The sequence below is a fragment of the Rhipicephalus microplus genome, chromosome 3, assembly GCF_043290135.1.
Source record: "Rhipicephalus microplus isolate Deutch F79 chromosome 3, USDA_Rmic, whole genome shotgun sequence".
In the NCBI taxonomy this organism is placed as follows: Eukaryota; Metazoa; Arthropoda; class Arachnida; order Ixodida; family Ixodidae; genus Rhipicephalus; species Rhipicephalus microplus.
Window position 1 is genome coordinate 234,719,561 of NC_134702.1, and position 20,625 is coordinate 234,740,185.

Consider the following 20,625-nt stretch of genomic DNA (forward strand, 5'->3'; position numbering starts at 1 on the left):
CATGCATGCCTGCAAATTAAAAATTCACAAGTTTCGAATACTGGTGATCATTTCGAATGCCATATACTCACTTTGAAAGACACACAGATAATATGCACTAAATACAGAACCTTACCACATTGCGCTCTTTTAAATTATGTGTAGCAGATGTGAGCTTTTATGCATGTGAGAATGCAAGATATTAGGCCCCAACAAAAATTTATGACAAATAAATTAACATGATGCCAATAGTCACTATTTTATTGTACATAGCATACAACTGAAAAAGATTGACAATAGTAAACATGAGCTATGACCTTCTGCATCGATTGTAATGGTGAGATCTTTGTGAGTGAGGATCAATCTTCTGTTTTTTCAAATCTTTTTTCTTACGAGTAGACATCTTTTTTGTGACGAGACTTATTTTTTAACTTTTACATTCTGACTTCCCTCCTTGCATAGTAGGTAACAAATAAATTATTTAGAACAACAAAATATAAGTTAGAGGCACCAGCAGTCCAAAGGCACTTATTGAGGGTGTTGCCAGTGCCCACAAAATTGAAAAAGAAAATAGATAGGAGAGTAGGTGTGTGGTAAAACATGTGGGCTTATATAACATGCTTTGGTCATCATGCTAAAAGCCTTGACTACAAACTTGCTCAAGGCTTATTTACAGCTCTCCTTTTATATATGTGTGTGTGTTTCTAAACTTGTGTGTTACAAAATCACAAATATTGGCAAAGTAACGCAAGTGGTGTTGGATTAATATAATGTGATCATTCAAACACTTGCACAATCCATCTTCAGCTGCCCAGGCGACTTTGGTTCCTTTTACAAAAGTGTGGTCAGGGCGCTCCTTCTCTACAGCACATCCGCACCCGGAAGCCTAAAATAAAGACAGAAGTAATCACTAAGAGTTTCACAAGACAGACTGTCCAAGATACAATATGCTTTGTCATGCTGGAGTGTTCTTAGTTCGATGTGAGTAGAAGTCAGCATCAAACTTCGCTTTGTTTTCAACGGAAAACATGCTTGTTGAAGGTCCCCCAGGCAAAAAACTGTGTAAACAACTTGACACTACTTGTGGGCCTACAGAGGGTAGCACGTACAACAGATTTCACATTAAAAACAAACAGCATAGTAGAAAGGAAATTTATACACAAGAAACATCTGAGCAATGATTCAGCATGATGCATACGTGAAACATGAGTTAGGTTTGAGTAAAAAAGTTATTCATCAAGTGATTGCGCACATCCGATTTGAAGAAATCGAATAAGGCACTGAAGTTAATTAGGGTTTTTAAAGAATTGTAAAGTGCCAATAAGCAATATTCTAGTCTAGCTCTACAATAGTGTGTCATGTATGTAGTACTAGTATTTGCCTGTTAGGTATGCTGTAGTCATGAACATATTCAGTTTTCCTAATACCTAAAGCTTATTATGTTGCAGTTCAGCTGTTCATGTTCAATAAATAATTGTTTATGGTAGCATTTAGGTTACAAAATTGATGCTAAAAATTTGGCAGACCCCACATACTTTGGGAATCGATGTTATGCGAAACACGCATAACATGTATTTTAATTTTTTTATTGAGCGATCTTATGAAGTGGAGCTCAATATAAGTACAAATTCTCGCACACACATACGTTAAACAGCCGCATATGTTTCATTTGTTATGGGTAGACGTCACACCTTTGACAACATTAGTAGTTATTTGCTGTTTCGTAATGATGCCAACAGAAACATGGATATTAGCCACATTAGAAGTGGTAGGCTGGTATGAAGCACTGGTGTTTGCGCTGGCACTCGCGACGATGGTAGCCCTCAACACTGCTACACAAATACTTCACAGGATGGTGCCTGACTACAATTGACTTTGACTCGACCTCACGGCTGCATCATAGGAGAACACATGTAATAGTTACAAAATTTGATAGCCAGTACTGCAACGACAGTTGATGTTACACAAACATTTGAGACTGTTTGGAAAGTATAACCGAGGCCGGGCATGGCTCTGTGGTAGAATACTTAATTACCAAGCAGAATACTAGGTTTGGATTTTTGCTAGGACACTTGACTTTATTCTTTGCATTCATTTGGTCAATGCTGCCTATGTCAACTTTTTAACATGATAGCGTTGAAGAGCTCGTGTCGCAGAAAACCTGCCGCCGGCGTCTGCCCCGTTGGTTGCGAGCGAAAAATCGTCTGTGCATCTGTGACCGAAAAATCAAGTTACCTAGTTTCCAGAAACTCAAAATTCCTACTTCTGACCTAATGGAGGCGCGCTAATTGCTGCAAAACGAAATCCCCAAGTTGACTACTAGACACTCAACACAGGGCTTAACACACGGAAGTCTATTGACATCGGCCAAAAATTTACGTTAGATGTACAGCGCTATTCCATTTCCCCATTTCATGAACTACACAATGCCATGATAAATGTACCCTGGTATTTTTGGTGGGCTATATCGCACAAAAAATACAAGGATTATGTCAAAAGAATGGCATCAAATTTTACCGGCATGTCATCGAAATAGAGACACAGGCTACTAGTCTTAATTATAATGCTAACAGCATTTAAGGTAAAGGCATCGAAGATAGCTGGTGGCCTTTTCCACTATCTAGGTATCAAAATTCTGCCATGTCAGTCATAGTTTACTGACATTGCAAGCTCAAGAAAAGTGTGGCTCTGAAGGCATCAACACAGCGTTTTGCCAGATCTTTTAAGAAGGCAGTCTTTAAAATTGCTAATGTTTCCAATTTTTTTTGCTATAAATTTCGTGCTTTGCATCCAAATGAACCTCCATCCAACTTGTTTTTTTTTGCATTCGTGCTCTCACTAACTGCTTACCTTGTCTTGTCAAGTGTTCGTTGACATAAATAGGACTACTTGATCTAAAAGGAAAGGCCACTGTAGACAGACGTAAGTTTTTTGTCTTATCCAGAACATTTCATTTGTAACATCGTTCATATTGCACTACTATTTTTTTTCAAACTAGGCTTGTTTGTTCCTACTCTGTCTGCTCTGTCTGCAGTGTCAATATCATCACGAGTAATGGTTTTTCCATCATCGCCCAAAAATTTCGGACAGCGTCAAAAGAAAACCCTCATCTGAGATACCTTTGATGTTGGATAGTTCAACCTTGAATACAGTGTAAATTCTTCAATTTTCATCTGAAGTTGCTTATTTTCACCTGGAAGTTTTTTGTGCCTGTTTCAAGGTGCGACAGGCTTTTCGTGCAAAGCCTTTATTTCTAAAGAGAGCGCGTTGACACTGTCACCACCTTCGTTCCACACTTCTTGAAGGACCAAAGTTCAGTATAAATTTTGTGCTTGAAATCCTCTGTTTACCATGACAAACAATTCACAGGAAACATTAGTACTCTTGCTTGGCAGGAGTGCATGCAGTAATACTAACACAATTAAAGCAAGAAATAAGTGTCTCACCTGTGCAAAAATTTGGCAAGCACTGTGAAGACCACGCACACTGCTGCCAAACTGAGGAGAATATGAAGAGCACTTCATATAAGTAGGCAGCGTCCAGTAGCTTGGTGAGGCACAGCACATAAGCAGGTGGAACAGAGCTGATGCTTGAAACAATGGTTCAGAGTTCGCTGGTGCTTGGGTTCCTTGACCTTGTCAGGAAATTTCCTTGAGCAGCCTCACTCAAATGAAAGGACAGACCGTGCCGAAGAATTTCTGCACCAGTGCAAAAAAATTATTTTAGTGAGGTTTGTCTAGACTGCATGCGCTGCTTGCCGAATTGCAGTGAATGGCTAGAAACGCATGGCCAACATATATTCAGTGGCACGCAACTGAGAAATACAAAAAGGGCATGCTGCAGTATAAATACAACGAAAAACATGCTGCTGCAGAGCTTTTCATGTCGATGTCATACATGTGAATTTTCATTCACCTTTATAGCTCACTCATGCACGAAGATGAAGTTAGAACTTTTAGATGAAGACAACAGACAACCCCTTTTAGCTGTATCGACTGCAAGTAATTAAGAGATAAGCATGCGTGAGTAATGCTGTTGCCTGCAATCGATAAATTCTTTTCTTGAAGCTGACCAAATATGTGCACGAGTGCATCCATAGAGGCACATTTGCATTTCTGTAGTTATGATACCCATGTGATATGTTTCTTAAGTAAATGTCATGCAATATGCACCATATGAATATTTTATACCGTAAAATTGCAATACCACTACATATACATGTCCGTATGCGCATATGCATCCACTGCAGATAAAGCATAAAATTAAAGCAATACTGATACATGAATTTTTTACCAAGGTAGTGGAGGGCTCCAGAAATTTCGACCACCTGGGGTTCCTTAACGTGCACACAAATCTGAGAACACAGGCCTACAGCATTTTCACCTTTATTGAAAAAGCAGCCAGCAAGGCCGGAATATCATCCTGCGACCTTCGAGTTAGAAACCGAGTACCTTAGCGACCAGACCACTCCGACAAGACTTCAATCTCCCTGTTCCCCCGTGTAGGGTGATAGACCGTCTTTGCTGGTCCGGCTAACCTCCCTGCCTTTCCTTCTCTACCATTTATTCTCATGAGTTCAACGAATAAAGCTTCCTTCAAACGGCTAACATTCGGACGTTTATAATTTGCCTGAAATTGAGTTCACTAAATGAACATTGTGTGCTGCTTCATAGTGATCATTGATTTAAATTGTTCTGGTTGGCTAAAAAGGCACTACTCCTCACTTCTAATCAAACAGCACAAGCTGTCTAATGACCATAGGGGAGGAAAAGTGGAAATGCTAAGACAAAACATCAATCTTGAACCCCATGCCATCACAATGAAGCAGGCAAGCTTCTGCAATATTTACCGACAACCAGGATCTCGGACACTGCAGATAGCTACATAACGTAATGGTTTCCCAACATGATGTAATGGCAGCAGAATCACATATTGCCTAACCTGCTTCATTATGATAACGATGAGACAATAACGTTATTGGCCTCTGTATGCTAATAACAATTTACCTTGCATATCATGTGACATTAACATTCAATATGACGTCATGAATCTTGCATCCTACCATGTGGTCTAAGTACCAACAAGGTGGTTTTAGTGACGTTGGTGCAAGGCAATAAACAACAATCACTTGGTGAACATTATTTTAGATATTATTCAATTAGTCTGATGCGTACACCTTCAAAAGACGGCAGTTAAGATTTGTTCATTCTTAGATAAATACAATGTCTAAGTTTGCACGTCAGCAGCCACATATGCATTCATTTGGCACGCATACTGTGATGTATAACCTTATTGTGTTTTGAGCGATAAATTAGGCATTCATACACTGCACATATCACAGGTCACTTGTAAATCTGCAGCGAGGTCATAAAGAATTTATGATGTCAGATAAAGCGTTACACTTGTATTCGAAAGTGTCATTGGAAGTTTTGGTAGAACTTAGTTTTAGAATCTTTGTAGACGTATAGGTATTCGGCAAAGTTTTAACTCCAAGGCGGGCTGCAGCGCCCACAATTCTTTTACAAACCAGAAGAATGCAATGATATGTGAGCAGGAGTGAACAAGCAGTACCACCAAAATTGCACTCGAACGAGTGAACTACTGCTCAACCTAGCGTTTGCACAGCTAAGGTACGGCTATTCGGCCCCTCATAGAGAAAATGTATTGACCCAGGCGTAATTGCACGCTTTGAAAACCTCACCTACAGCACGCTGTGTCAAGTTTACGCACACTTAATTAAGCTGAATATCATGGTAATTTATTATTATACGTGCCCGGTGGATGCAAACACATTTGGTCACACAGAAAAACACATCTACCTTATAGTAGTCACACACATTTAATGATCATGTAGCTGTTGAAAAGAGGACGCGTAACATATAAAACTTTCTTCATATACTTCTTTGGCACAGAAAACGAACAAGGCCGCGTAAAAACCAACGCGGACACCACGTTATTCTTCTCTATTCTTCTAAATTAAATAAGCAAAGATCTAATTCAACGCGAATCACCGGAATACTCCAACGCACGCGACACACAGACGACGCTTACGGCTTCTATGCGCCGTCCCCGAACGGCGTCCGACGGCATTGCAAAAATATAGTGATTCATAGCGTGAAGAGCATCGCCCGCCGACTCACAGCATCACAGCGCACATTGCTTTAACCTCCTTCCCCACAGAAAAAATTCATCCGCGCGTAACGTCCCTGAGCTTAGACTTGAGCCTAATGAAATCAGACACGCCAGCAGGCTCGCTACGTTAATAAAAACTCACTTATCGTCTACCAGCTAGAAAAACCTTAGTTCACAACGTTATTATACTATAGCGCTTTCGGTGTTAACCGCGGGAGGAGCATAACAGCCTGGATCGGGCACGCCGCGGCCTGGCCGGAGAAGCAAAAAAACAAAGCGTCGACAGCAGAAACATCCACCTACATTTTAAGTTTGGCGAGCACTCGACGGTACAAAGCAGCCGGTCCTCTCTTGAGTATAGTGCATCTTCGTAACAAGCAGCACCGACAGAACACGAAAGACAGCGCAAGCACACTTTGAACAACATAAAAAATCGACTTTAAACGCTCGGCACACGGCCGTTGCGGCCTCCAGGAAGATACCGCCATTTCTGTCCTGCTGACGCCACCGATCCGCATTTGCGCACATAACTTTTTATATGATAAGGAAATAGATTATTTCTGCTTAAACTTTAGGTAAAAAATAGTGAAGATAGAAGATACGCTAGTGCATATTGCATAGAATATTTTTTACCTTTGAAAATGACAAAATCGCATTACGCGTAATTGCGCGAAATTTGAAATGTGAAAGAGCGCGCGAAATTTGAAACGTTTGCTTGCTTGTGCATTTCTTATACCGATACCTTGTTAACATCTGTACATTGGTTGAGTGGTTAAGTTGGCTGTTAAAAACAGTATAAAAGCGGTTGTATATTAGTACAAAGTACAGGCAGCAAGCAAAATTTGTCACATCAAAATAAGCGTATTAGTTGGCAAACAATATTTTAGCTGTCTTTAGTGAATTTTCTTTAGGAAAATGTTTTAGTCAAGGCTCACTTTAACTTGCTTTGAAGAATATTTCTATGAACAAAATCAAGAAAACGTTTCTTTAATGTTATAATATTAGAATGTCAAAGTCCATAGCCTGCCATAAAAATTGGTAACACGTGTCAACTGATACATTGTAAGGTTAACAAATATTTGTACAACACAAAAACTGTTTTATCTACCACGGTCTTGTTGGTTTGTATTTCTTTGCATCAACAAATGTATGATTTATATATACTGTCATGGACGAAGCTTTGTTTTCAGTGTTAGGCGCAAACGAGGCTATGTGTAAGTCACAATCCTGTTGTAGCTCTACAAGCTGCGTACTCCGCCATTGGCTAGTGAGCTTGTAGCGCATGGCTTGGTCAGCGCCGGCCGTGAGGCGACGAGAAAGAAGCAGCAAGAATGCAAGAACCAGTGCAGAACTTACGTTCAGCCGGGCATTATCGCTATTCAGATATCAGTTACTGCGGTGGGGCTATTAATGAGACCATGGTGTCTAACCACTAGACATCTAAAAGCTGTTGGTTATGCTCTATGACCACGTTACTCACAAAGCTTTGTCGGCGACTGTGCACCCTAATGGGTGCTCATCAGCACCCATTAGTTGTTGCACCCTTTTTGCACCTTAGTTTCCACCCTTTTGATGTGTTCACCCTTTAGGTTCCGCTTGTAGGGTGCTGAGACGCGAATAGGGTGCTCAAAGGGTGTGCTTAGGGTGTCGGCACCCTTTTTGCACCCTTAAGGGTCAGAATCGGTTTACTGTGTAAGCCTTGTCTGCTGCTGCTCCTTATTGTCATAATGCAGTACTTCTTTCCTCAGCTTCTTGGCAGGGGCACCACCCAAACAGGCAAGAAGTTCAGGTACAGATATGAGTGGGAGATATATAAGGCGCGTGTTAAGTACTCATCCTATTTGTGCCGGTGGCTCTGCCATGTAAAGAACCCCTGATGCCGAATCTGGAAACTTAATGTACTACCCTTGTTTTAGAGCGCTTCATGTGGGGCACTTCTTACCGGTTACTGGTGATGAACGTAACCGACACAAAGATACTAAAATTTGCTTTTGAAGGAATTGTCCGTGCTCGTCCTAGTATTAAGGAGGAATCGACTCTTTTGTTTGTTTAACGAAGACAGCGCGCTTCCTTGTGACGTTGCAGAAGTCAAGCAAGTATTGTATCAAGAGTGTTTGTTGGCCGATTTAGCCTAATTTGTTAATGGCAAATTTTACCCGCAAAATAAAGATAGTGTAAAAAATACACAAAACAACAAGGAGCAGCAGCACGTCCAATTAACGTAATGAGGGCGAAACCAGAAACAAATATACAAGATGCAGATATGCGCAGTCTTCACATAGTCTTACGCTATTCATCAATTTAAATTTTTTTTTACGATACGTTCACGTGCCCCCCGTGTCGCTGAGTCTCTTCTCTCATTTCATTTTTATATAAAAAGCTTCCATCAACTCACGCGCAGTTCGATATCGGCTGTTGCCTGGAATCTTGATCCCTTTAAAACGTGGTTGACACTTACATGTTTTGCAATGCAAACGCAAATGCTTCAAACCATTCTTCAATAGATTTATTCCATTCGCTATAGCTGGTTCAATAATGCAGCACCCGGTGTTTTCTAAGTACGGGTTGTCACAAGAAAGGGGAATGTCGTACACCACGCCTCTGGCACATTTCTGTTGCGTCATGTTACGTTTTTGCTGCATTCCTGCCGGCTCATCACCTTCGGAGCAGTTCTCGCCCACTACTGAGCCAGTTTTCCGGGCGCACGAAAGGCGAAGGGTACCCCATACCAGCCTGCTACCTTTTTCAGAATACAGACGACCTTATGAACAAAAAGAATCACTGCAGGTTTTACGTTTTTGGTTTCTTGTTCTCCCGCGACAGCTTTAGTACCTTCACTGTTCTCTTTCCGTGGCTGTTGTTGTCGTTGTAGGTTTAATTATTAAGAGTTTGCCTTCTTTAGCGGCTGAAATATGTTGTTAAGCTGGCAAGTGTTGTCAGTGTCAGGAAATGTTTGTGCCAGAAAACTGGCACCCGGTGAAGACTATTGTTCATCACCCTTCTCGCTCTGTTGTCGGGCTCCTCTCAAGGTGATTTTGACCTCTTACGGCTGGAATGCGTTTGTTTTTGCTTTCTGTGAGGCACATGCTAAAAGTATTCTCACCGTTTTATTATTCACCACCCATGGGTCCCCCTATTATAAGACGAGCGTGTTTGGCGCCACCAAAGCTTCAGTGCACATAATCTCGGGTGCTGCCCCACCGTGGGGTGCTAATTCTGGTATTAGCAATAAGGGAGTGTTTTGAAGTTACACAACATTGTTCTGAAATAATGACGCAAGCAAAGACAGAATGATGCGTTAGAACATTTACGATTCAATTTGAGCATTACGATACGGAATTCCACGAACCCCTCTAAAAAGTCATGAACCAAACTTTCAGTGTTGGGGGTGCTTACTATTGGAGTCTGCAAGTTAAATGAGAGAATAAAAGTATTTCAAGCAAAGACCCTAGTGTCGCTTTGCGATTTTAAAAAGCAGCCTTTAGTAGGAACTTCGAATAATTAAAGCTTCTTACTTCGGCGGCGAAACTGAAACACGAAAGAGCGCAACTGGAATGAGGGAGCATTGAAATATAAACCAAGAACCGACTTCGTTGTGTGTGTGGGGGCTGTGCTCTGGATTTCAGGGAGCATGACACACATACGTTAACAAACGGGAAATAACTGCACACCCATAACAGCTGTTTTGTACAGTAACGTCATTGTACCCGCATGCTTGTGGCGCTCATCGGTCCTTTGGTGTCCGTTTCAGCACGGAATTGAGGAGAATATCATTATTTTGTAGTCATTATTAGAGACCACTTTTCTGAAATCCAGAAGCGGCAATCGGTCCTTCGCATCGAGACTTCAATTCTGTTATTTACCTTAACTTCCCAACTCAAATATTCAAATGACTAATCAATTTATTTTCCTATTTATGATGTCTTCAAGCCTACTAGAACACCTTCCCCCAAAGAAAAAAGCCACTGTGATCACAGCAAGCAAAGAGTGTCTTTTCATGATCTTTAAGCAATATTGGACACTTGTGAAACTACATGTATACAAACCCATTTATCTCGTGACAGTTGGCGCAGGAGACTCCATTTGACAGTATGGACCAGTTCGCTGACCACTTATGCATGATAAACAATGGAATATAAATGCGTGTAGTCAGCTCCGTGATTTCCACTAAAGCTCCATCAAACAGCACTCGCTCATTTTGCTGACATCAAGAACTTGTTGCGTGTTAAAGAAAATTTATTTTTCACACGCGCAAAAGTATGCAAAGTCCAAAAAGACAAACCTCGGGGTACATTTGCTCAAGGATTTCGATATCGCTACTAAGCCAAACGTCATGTTTTATTCAGTAAAGAACCCTTAACGTCTAATAGTTGATTGCTTGATTGATATGTGAGGTTTAACATCCGAAATTCACCATATGATTATGAGAGACGCCGCCGTGGAGGGCTCCGGAGTTTCCGAACACCTGGGGTTCTTTAACGTGCACCCAAATCTGAGCACAGGGGCCGACAGCATTTCCGCCTCCATGGGAAATGCAGCCGCCGCAGCCGGGATTTGATCCCACTACCTTCTGGTCAGCAGCCGAGTACCTTAGCCACTAGACCACTGTGGCGGGGCAAACGCCTAATAGTTGTAGCATTAACATCAGTGTTGTAAAATACTTTGTACTAGCACGGCAAACAACCACCGCCCCTGTCATTCACAGGTCTCACGCAGACATCCCGCGGTTGTGTGGCCGGGTTGTATTTTTTAGGGGCGAAACTCGTGAAGGCATGGCCGTGTCCATGCATGTCTTTTTGTGACTGGTTCATAACAATCTAGTTGTATGACTCAGTCAACATGTGGCGCTATTTTGAGTGACAGACCAACAGACAGACAGATAGACAACGGCCAGGCATATAGACAACGGCCCGACAGACAGACAGACAGACGGCAAGGTTCTGTTTGGCGTTGCATAAATCAGATGCCAGACTTTGGGGTGGTTGTTACCAGACTGCCACCAAATATAGTGGATAAATTTGCCCCTGTAGTTGTGGCTTCTCCGTCAAGGTTTGGTGTCGTCCGCGCTACATTTTGCGAGTGCGTTAGCTACGTTGGCCGTTTTAATTAACAAAATGATCGTAAAACAAGTGTTCCAGAAGTCGGGGCGCGTTCTTTTGCTGTGTGCGCTGCTGTGTAATTAAGAATTCGTGTCTCAGAGTAAGGGAATCAACGACGCGTCGTTCGCCGTGCATTTCGCAGTGCGATGAACTTTTTCGCGAGTGTGTGTGTGACGTAATGAACACAATGAACCGCACGTTTAAAAAGTCGGGTCCCGGTCTCTTGCTATATGCGCTGCTGTGCAATTAGGAGATCGCGACTCAGTATTAGGGACGACGGGGAAAACTGAATAGAGTCGCAGCAGGCGGTGCACTGCTCCCCCCCCCGCCCCCTTCTTTTTTTTTCACAGCTGATGGTGCCGCGTTGACCGCGTGCCACGACGGGGACGCTACGCTTCCCCTTGCTGTGTCAGCACAAGACATATCGTTCGGACTCCTGTACATGTGACGACGTCCCAAGGCTGGCTAATCAGGGTACGTCGGATATGCTGCACCTATATACGCCTGGAAGGCTGCTTTATCGAAGTAGCTGGAGCGGATTAGGCGCGAGCCGCGCGTACCTGTAAGTGGGACTCCGCATAAGCATTAATTATTTGCAATTATGGTCGTTTGTGCTTATTGCGGGTTGGGCCCTGCAAGCGACGGTGGCTGGTCGGTGGAGTCCTATTTACAGGTACGTGCGAGTTGCGCTTAATTCGCTTCAAGTGCGTCAACAAAGTGGCCTTCCAGGCGTATATAGCTGTAGCATATCCGCTGTACCCGATTAGCCAGCCTTGGGACGTTTATTCGTCACATGTACACAAGTCTGAACGAGATGTCTTGTGCTGACAAAGATAGGGGAATTGCACAGCAGCGCACACAGCAAGAGAACGCGCCCCAACGTCTGCAAGGCACGGTTCATTCCATTAAATAAAACGGCCAGCATCGCTCATGCACTCGCAAAATGTACCGCGGACAACAGCAAACTCTCGCGAGGAAGCCAAAAATACAGGGACGTATTTCTCTACTAAATTTGGCGGCGGTCTGGCCACACTAACCCTCTCAGTCTGTCAAGAACTTATGCAACGCCAGAAAGAACGTTGCCCAGACAGAAAGACAGACAGAGAGACAGACATACGGACGGACGGACAGATGGACGGATGGACGGACGGATGGACATACAGACATGCAGAAGGAATGACGGAGGGGCAGACAGGCTGACGTACTGACGGACGGACGGCAGCGTGCACTAACAGACGGAATAATGGACGCACGAAGAGACAGACGGAAACATGAATGGACGAACAAGTGGACGCACGAACGATTGGACATATTGACGGACAAGCGGATGCTTTGCCCCATGATTCATCATTCACACCGTGGATACGGTGTAATTTTTGTGGGTTTTGCTTTACTGTAAAAGTTCTTATGACAGCATGAACCTGCTCACTGACCACTTATGCACGATAAACAGCGGAATGGAAAACCGTGTTGTCAGCTCCGTGATTTGCACAAATGCTCCATCCAAGAGCACCTACTCATTTTGTTGACGTCAAGAACTTCTCGTGTGCTAAAGATATTTCACTCTCCCCCATACGAACACAGTTATGCCAAGCTCGGAAACATAAAGCTCGTGGTACCTTCACTCAGAGGTTCCGATATCGCCACTAACCCAAGGTTATATATTAATAAGTAAAGACGAGCGCTTAAAATTTAGTATGCGTACCATTTACAGCAGAGTTAACAATTACTTTGTAATAGCGTGGCAAACAGCCAGCACAACTGTCGCTCACAGGTCACACGCAAACACATTACGGTTCTGTGGCCGGAGCATATTTTTAAGGTTGTGCTCTACTGTTAAATTCCTTATTAGAAACAATATTGATGACAACAGAAAATTTCTTACTAAAATTGTATTTAATTAAAAAAAGAATCCTTTAAAAATACATGTCAGGCGTTGCCAAAAATGGCAGAAAATCCACGGAGTGAATCATGGGTAGTGGGGCGAAGCATCCGTCCGTCCATTCGTTCTTGCCTCCGTCCATCCATGCGTGTGTCTGTGTGGCCGCCCGTGCGTTCATCCGCTCGCCCGCGCGTGCGTCTGTTCGTGCGTCCGCACTTTCATCTGTGCGTCCGTCCTGCATCCGCTCCTGCATCCGCCCATGCACCTATCCGTCCGTGCAGCCCTCCGTGCGTTCGCCCATGCACCTGTCTGTGTGTCCGTTCGTCCACCTATTCAACACTCCAATTACCACCATCTCGCATCTTTTCATCATATATTCCTCATATAGAAGCACCACCATCCAGCGGACATTCCAAGGACTGAACAAGAGGAGGCACACGCACAATTTCTTACGGCTTGCGCTTCGTGTCTACTTCCCACCTTTAACCACCTCGAGTTCATGGTATATACTAGTTCACTGTATTCATGGTACTGCAGCCCAACGCTCGATAAACCTTTCTGAAACCTAGGTGGTTACGCCCAGCAAGTATAACGTAGTAACCCTTTCTTGTCTTCTGCGCGTTGTTGAACAATAAAAAATTCGCAGTGTGCGCGTTAACTAAACGCCGAATTCTCTTGTCTCTCATTCCCCCTTAGCAGCCATTGTCTTGTACATTGAGCACTATCGTTTATTGTTCAACAACGCACAGAAGAAATATCTCACCGGCATCACCTTAGAGGTCAAAATGTTATTCTTGTTACACACTACTACAACGGCTACGAGGGACGAGCGGGTGCCGCTATACAGAGCTTCACCCCTAAAAAACACAAACCAGAGCACTCGATATGACGCCTAAGCATCCGGCTCAAATTTCTTCACTCTGTGCTGTAGAAATGTTTATTTAATTTCAAGCACTCTTTTGTCAAGCATACTATTTTATTACAAGTACGAGGCATTGATAATTACAAATCGAAATAGCTGCGTCACGTGCACTACCAAAATGTGCACTTCTTATCAGGATTCATTACTGTCCCGGCTGCACAGCCAAATGCACGAGCGAATTCGGGCATGTTGCTCAGGGGAACTATGCAGCGTGAGCGATCTGGTGCGTAGCGCTCATTCGCCTTTTCATACCAGGAACACCAAGTGCTGCACAGGCTGATGAAGAACAGCTGCTCTGATGACTTGTCGAAGCCGGCTAGTTTTACTCTCTTGTCCTGCTCGGGCAACGCTGCGTAGGCCGTATAAGCAACCCTGCTTCCGACAAAGTCAGCTAGGTTCTCAGAGTCCACCGTATCATTTAAAACTTCTTGCTGGCCACTTAAAGACAGCTGAAAAATAAAACATTCGCATTTTGGATTAGGTTAATTGTCGAGCGCTTGTCGAAAAAAAGAGAATAAAAACCACCTTTTTGGCTTTGTTCTAAAAGTAAGTGTACTTTATCCTCGTTTCAGTTCTTCGGCCGCGCCTTAAGAAGAAATGGACGATCTGTGTGGTGTCTGATTATTCCGGTGTATCCCTAGGTCTACATTTGTATCGTGAGACAGGGGTGGAATCGCCATTGCTTATGTTTCTTTTTATGTCTCGGTTGATACAATTGCCCCGACCAAGATGTTTGCTTGAAAGTAACAGCACAGCAACTTTTTTTTTCAATACGGCCAGCGTGAAATAGAGTTCTGCGAACTTCCTAACCGCAGGCTTTGGAAACTCATTCTTTGACTCAAAACTATTTATGCCCATATGATTCTTTTACGCCCAACAAATCACGCTGTTGGCTACCGAAGCTGTATTGTCCGTCCTTAAGGTGAGAGATAATCCTCTAGAGAAAGTAACAAAACGCATACAGGCGTAGCGGAAGGCTAAAGATGTACCGGAGTACTAGTATCTTTAAATCCGACCATTTAGTGGAAGGTTGCACCCTTTGATCGAGCTTGAATTCACTCGTTCACCAATCGTTAAAATTCCGAAGGCACGTGTACAGGGCAGGCACAATAGGGAGATCTTTATTAAGGTTCGCAGGTGTTGCGGGCGGCATATCAGTTTTAGAATAGCGTTTACTCCCACTAGGGAAACGTATAGGGACTTTCGCCCCGACCACGAACCCAAATGCACAGAAGCTAAACACAGCACTTCGCCGTGCGCATGCGGGCCGCACACGCCACCCGCTTTTTCGGATTTTTCGCGGGTGGGCCACGAGCGCGAACGGCGGCTCGTGCTATGATGCATGCGAAGTAGCAGCAACCGCACTGCATGGGCTCGCGGTGCGCTATTTTAAAACTCCCCAATATCGCAGTAATCGCAATATCTTATAATCACAGTTTCTCGGGCAAAGAAATACAAATATTTTGGCGTTATGTTTTCTCGCAACATTTAATGGTCATGCCACTAGGAGAACACTACATCGTTCTTTCTTTTATTTATAACTTTATTAAGAACAATTACAAAATTGTCGAATGAGGCACGGCAAAAGGCAAATATTGCCTGACTGGGCCGTGTCACCCATACAGCAGTAGCAGCAAAAAGATATTCACAAATATAAAAGGGTACATGGAAATCAAATACTACACCTCTGATCATTATTACACAGTCATATAACAAAAAAAAGAAAAAAACAAAAATATATGTATATATATATATATATATAAATATATATATATATATATATATATATATATATATATATATATATATATATATATATATATATATATATATATATATATATATATATATATATATATATATATATACATATATTTATATGTACAAATTTACCAAAATGCACGCACTACTCTCGATCTGAAAAAGAAAATCTCATTACATATACTCGTCTACACACACAGACACACACAAAAAAATAGGAACAACTTGGGCTCGCAATCCACATGTGTGGAGAGAAAAAAATCAACAAAATACATAACATTCATACAGAACCATGGTATTCTTTTATTTGCATTAGTCCTCTGAAAATAATCATGTCTTTGGTTTTTGATACGCTTGCTTCCTAATTCCGGATTTTAGGAATTCTATGGTAAAGGTATAGTCATTGAGGAGGTTAGGAATTCGAACAGCAAGTTTTTGTTCTCCGTAATTTGTTTTGCTATGTGGTATAAACACAGAATTATTTCTGAATTTTAGCCTGTCGTTTTCACACTGTACTTACCCTGGAAAGAATGTTTGTCAGATTTGTATTGCTGCATAATTTCAAGAAATAGATCGTATGTGTAGAGTTTAGGCACGTTTATAATTTTAGTTTTGGAATAATATATTTGGGTGCTTATCATACGTCCTAAATTTACTATTGCACGTAGCGCACGGTTTCGAAGCGTTTGAAAGGACCATAAATTATACTGTGTTGTAGTTGACCAAACAAGAAGACAGTACGTAAAACGGGAATGTATGAATTCGTTCTTGATATAGTGCTACACGCTTGTTGGTAGTAAATATCGCAGCCTGTTTAATGCACCTACAGTGTGGGCAATACTACTTTTGAGAGAATTTATATGTCGTCACCAGGACATACTCTCGTGGAATATAACTCCCAGGAATTCCGCCATGCTTGACAGTTGAATATTTACTTTTTGAAACTGTAGCTGAGGATGACAAGCCGTGTTGGTTCCTTTTGATTTAAAGAGCAAGTATTCTGTTTCAGTTACGTTTAATTGAAGTTTATTTGCATGAAGCCACATATGTAATCATACGTTCAACCCCACTTACCAACTACATATCTAATCATTGTAGCCAGGTGTTGGCTTGTTCGAAAATGCTGTGCAATTGCCTTCCTGAGAAGAACACGTGAGTGTCATCGTCATCTGGTATATTGTTAGAGTAGCCCTGTACCTGTACAATATCATTTATGTACAACAAAAAGAGAAAGGGTTCTAAAACTGAACCTTGGGGTACACTGTAATTTATTATCTGAATTTCAGAGGTAGTGCTATTGATCATAATATACTGTGTTCGTGCCGTTAGATAGCTTTTTCTTAGGAATAAAGGGATGCAATGAATACCATAGTGAGGTAGTTTTTCGAAGACAATTTTGTGTTGCACGCAATCAGAAGCTTTTCTAAAATCAAGAAATAAACCAAGTGTTAGCACTGGGTTTTCAATGTTGTCAAGAATTTGTTCTTTTATTTGAAGTGAAGTTGTTTCTGTAGATTTATTATTACAGAAACCATATTGCTTTTGTGTAAATAAGTTTTTTGTGTTTAAAAAGCCACGCAGTCTTTTGTTTACTATATGTTCAGCAATTTTCGCGAAAACTGATAGTACGGATATTGGTCTGTGGTTATAAATATCAGCTGCTCCACCTTTATGAATAACGGTCACTCGAGCTAGCTTCATTTTATCCTGGAACACGCCATTTGAAAGAGTTAGATTACAGATATGAGCTAGAGTTATGCTTACATATTCCCTAACGGCTTTCAGCAGCTGCAATTTAACATCGTCAGCACCAGTGGCATCCAGAGCATTAAAAAATAGGTTACTAAACCCATGTATTCCCGAACTTTAGGATGTTTATGAAAAGTTTTCTTTTTTCAAAATATCAGATTCTAAGGTCTCAGAAAAGAGGTTAAACATTTATTCGAGAGATTGCTTTTAAACGACTTTCGCACCGCCCTACATATCGACTCACAACACTAGGTACATGAGGTGTCGTGTTGTGTAAATTTTTCTACGAGTGCCGCGTGACGCGTTACATACTTAGTTGATTGGCATATTTTGAAGCATTTTGCATGCACTGTGCTTCCACAAGTTTTACATCGTGAAGTTGTCTTCCCATGGCTACGAACGCACCTTGTTTTCTTTTTCTTGGGGGGTCACCAAGTGGTCAGTGCGCTCAAAGAAGCTTTGCGATTCAGTGGACGTTAGCAGTTTCTTCCACGCAACGGCTTGGAGCCATGTCTTTTTCAAGTAGGACATTGATACTGCCCTTCGATACGTTGTCAGGTCTGTTTGGTCTGTTCCCTTTCCGTACAACTGGAATGCATTCTTCAGTCATGCATCAGTAACATACGTTGGCTGTGATGGTTACCACTAGATACCTCTCTTGGCAGTGCGGTATTTTACAATATTTTCACCCAGTCGATGAGCCTTTCTCATGTTGACATTGATTTTCGGAACCGAAAAAGTTAGCTCCACCGTGACCTTCGATCGCTGTTATCTAGTGTATCTTTTCACCATTTGCTGCGGTTCAAGTACATGAGCATTGGATATCGCGGTAACCGTGCTATTGTTCTTGTAACGATATACAAGAATTGGTGATTCGTTGTCGACTCCGTAATCATAAAAGCCTCGAATCTTATTTCTTGTTTTTTTCGTACCTTCTTCAACATCGCTTTATTGACCTGTCAATGCGCAAGCGTAATTGTAGAGCGGAAGAGTGGTGACCACTGAAAGCACAGCATCGCCAGCGCCCATTTGATCCTAGATGTCGTTGACCGTGTTTGGGTATTTTTTCAGTAAAATGAACTGCATGGAATCTCCTTAGTGCAAATAAAATAAAAGCGTGAACATACTATACGCCCATATGCAGGTGATTGCGGCATGCCAAGTTTCAAGTGCACGAAGTGGCATGCGTTTTATAATGACACAGCTAGACACCCCATGTGCCTAGCCAAAGCCTCCTAAAAAAAGAACGGCACATTCCACGTACGGTGCGAATTGATGATATGCGAAGCACGAATGAGGAAGGTCAAAATCCTCCCAGCGTTACGAGACGCTGGTAAATTATGCCGTACTTGGCTTTGATGTCATGATTATCATGTTTGGACGTGCTATTTACCTTGGTTATTTATTCTTCACCTTATACCAAATTTAATACATGTGCAAAAAGTGACACGGCCGCCAGCCTGCTATGAGCGTAGCATGTAGCCAAGTTATAAAAAATGCGCACGTCATTATTATCTTGTTTGGACGCATCATTTACTTTTGTCGTCTATTTACGTCACGTAATACCAAATTCGGTATATGTTGAGCTATAGACCGCGAGCGCGCAATGTTCGTAGCATATAGGCATACTTAATGTGACGTGCATGTCATGATTATTATATTTGGACGTGCCATTTGCCTTCGTCATCTATTCACGTCAGGAGATACCCGATTTCCTCTATGTGGAGCAAGCGAAATGGCCGCGAGCGCGTCATGAGCGTGGTATCTTGTCATAATCTTCCGTGACACGCGTGTCATGGTTATCGTGTTTGCGCCAGTCATATACCTTCGTCCTTCATTGACGTCATGTAATACCAAACTTGGTATATATGGAGCTATCAAAACGGCCGCGAGCGCATCATCAGAGGTAGTCATGTTGTTACATGACACGCATCTTATCATTATCAGGTTTAGACCAGTAACATACTTTCGTCATTCATTCACATCTCGTAATACCACATTTTGTATGTGTAAAGCCAGCGAAACAGCCGCGAGCGCATCATGAAAAGCCCAATATACTTCCACTTGATGTTGACGCGCGTGCACGCTGGGCGCAGGGACGCTACGCTAGCCAAACACGAGCACTCTATAGTCTGGCGGCAGGTGCCACAGCCACGACCAGCGTCCGTTGGTGCGGCTTCGCGGCAACCGGTGCGAAATGCCACATGCTGCATTTCGTGCAATTGAGGTTACCTAGACAGCACTTCGAAACTTGCTCTCTAGATTTCGTTTTGACCGGTTGTGCCCCCGCGATCTCTGACGACAGCGCAGCCCTGGCCGACTGAGCTCTCCCTACGCAATCTCCTGCCGCCGACGTGAGCTCTCGCTGAGTGGTGCCCGTCCTCGAATGGGCCAAAAGGGTAGGCTCCTCTGGCACTCCACTGCCGCACTTTTGTCCTCTTGGGATAAACAAAGTTTTTCTCATCCTCCGTAGACTCCTGCGACTGTGTCCATCTTACCTATGTCGTTTTTACTTCCGTCGCTCATTGTCCTTGCCCCACGCTCTCACCTTCATATCTCTATACATACTTTTAGTCCTATCCTTTTATTCTCTCCTTACCCCCATCCCTTGTTAGCCACTGTTCAGGTGTCGCACTGTGATGCAGACAGATACGGGGCTCAATTTTCTCTTCTTTTCCCTATAAGAATCGCATAAGATAGCATTGCGTCTGCCTCACTTCGTGACGGAGGAACACCGGGTGTGCTCAAACGCGCATGCGTCAAAGAAACGCGGCGCGGCACGTGCCTGTGACTATATGGCAGGCAGATCGGTACCTCGAGTGGCATCGCCGGCGTGACGCGACAAAATGAACTCCGGTGCGCCGAAGTGTATTGGCGCTTTGAGTGTGGCATGTAGTCGTTGTCCCGCATGACAAGCATGTTATGATTATCACGTTTCCACTAGTCACACACCTTCGTCACTCATTAACGTCCAGTAATACAAAAATTGCTATATGCGAAACTAGCGAAATTGCCGCGAGCGCACCATGAGTGTGGCATATCGTTACGTTGCTACATGACACGCATATCATGATTTGCATGTTAGGGTCTGTCGCTTGTGT

General features: G+C 42.7%; 1 long non-coding RNA gene across 1 annotated transcript; it reads right to left on the reverse strand.

Moving 5' to 3' along the window:
- Positions 1-213: 213 nt before the first annotated feature.
- Positions 214-6,597, reverse strand: LOC142804168 (uncharacterized). The gene is made up of 3 exons (XR_012894485.1): positions 6,415-6,597; positions 3,426-3,677; positions 214-865 (listed from the first exon to the last, which is right to left on the reverse strand). It is a non-coding gene; the product is annotated as an uncharacterized LOC142804168 (long non-coding RNA).
- Positions 6,598-20,625: the final 14,028 nt, after the last annotated feature.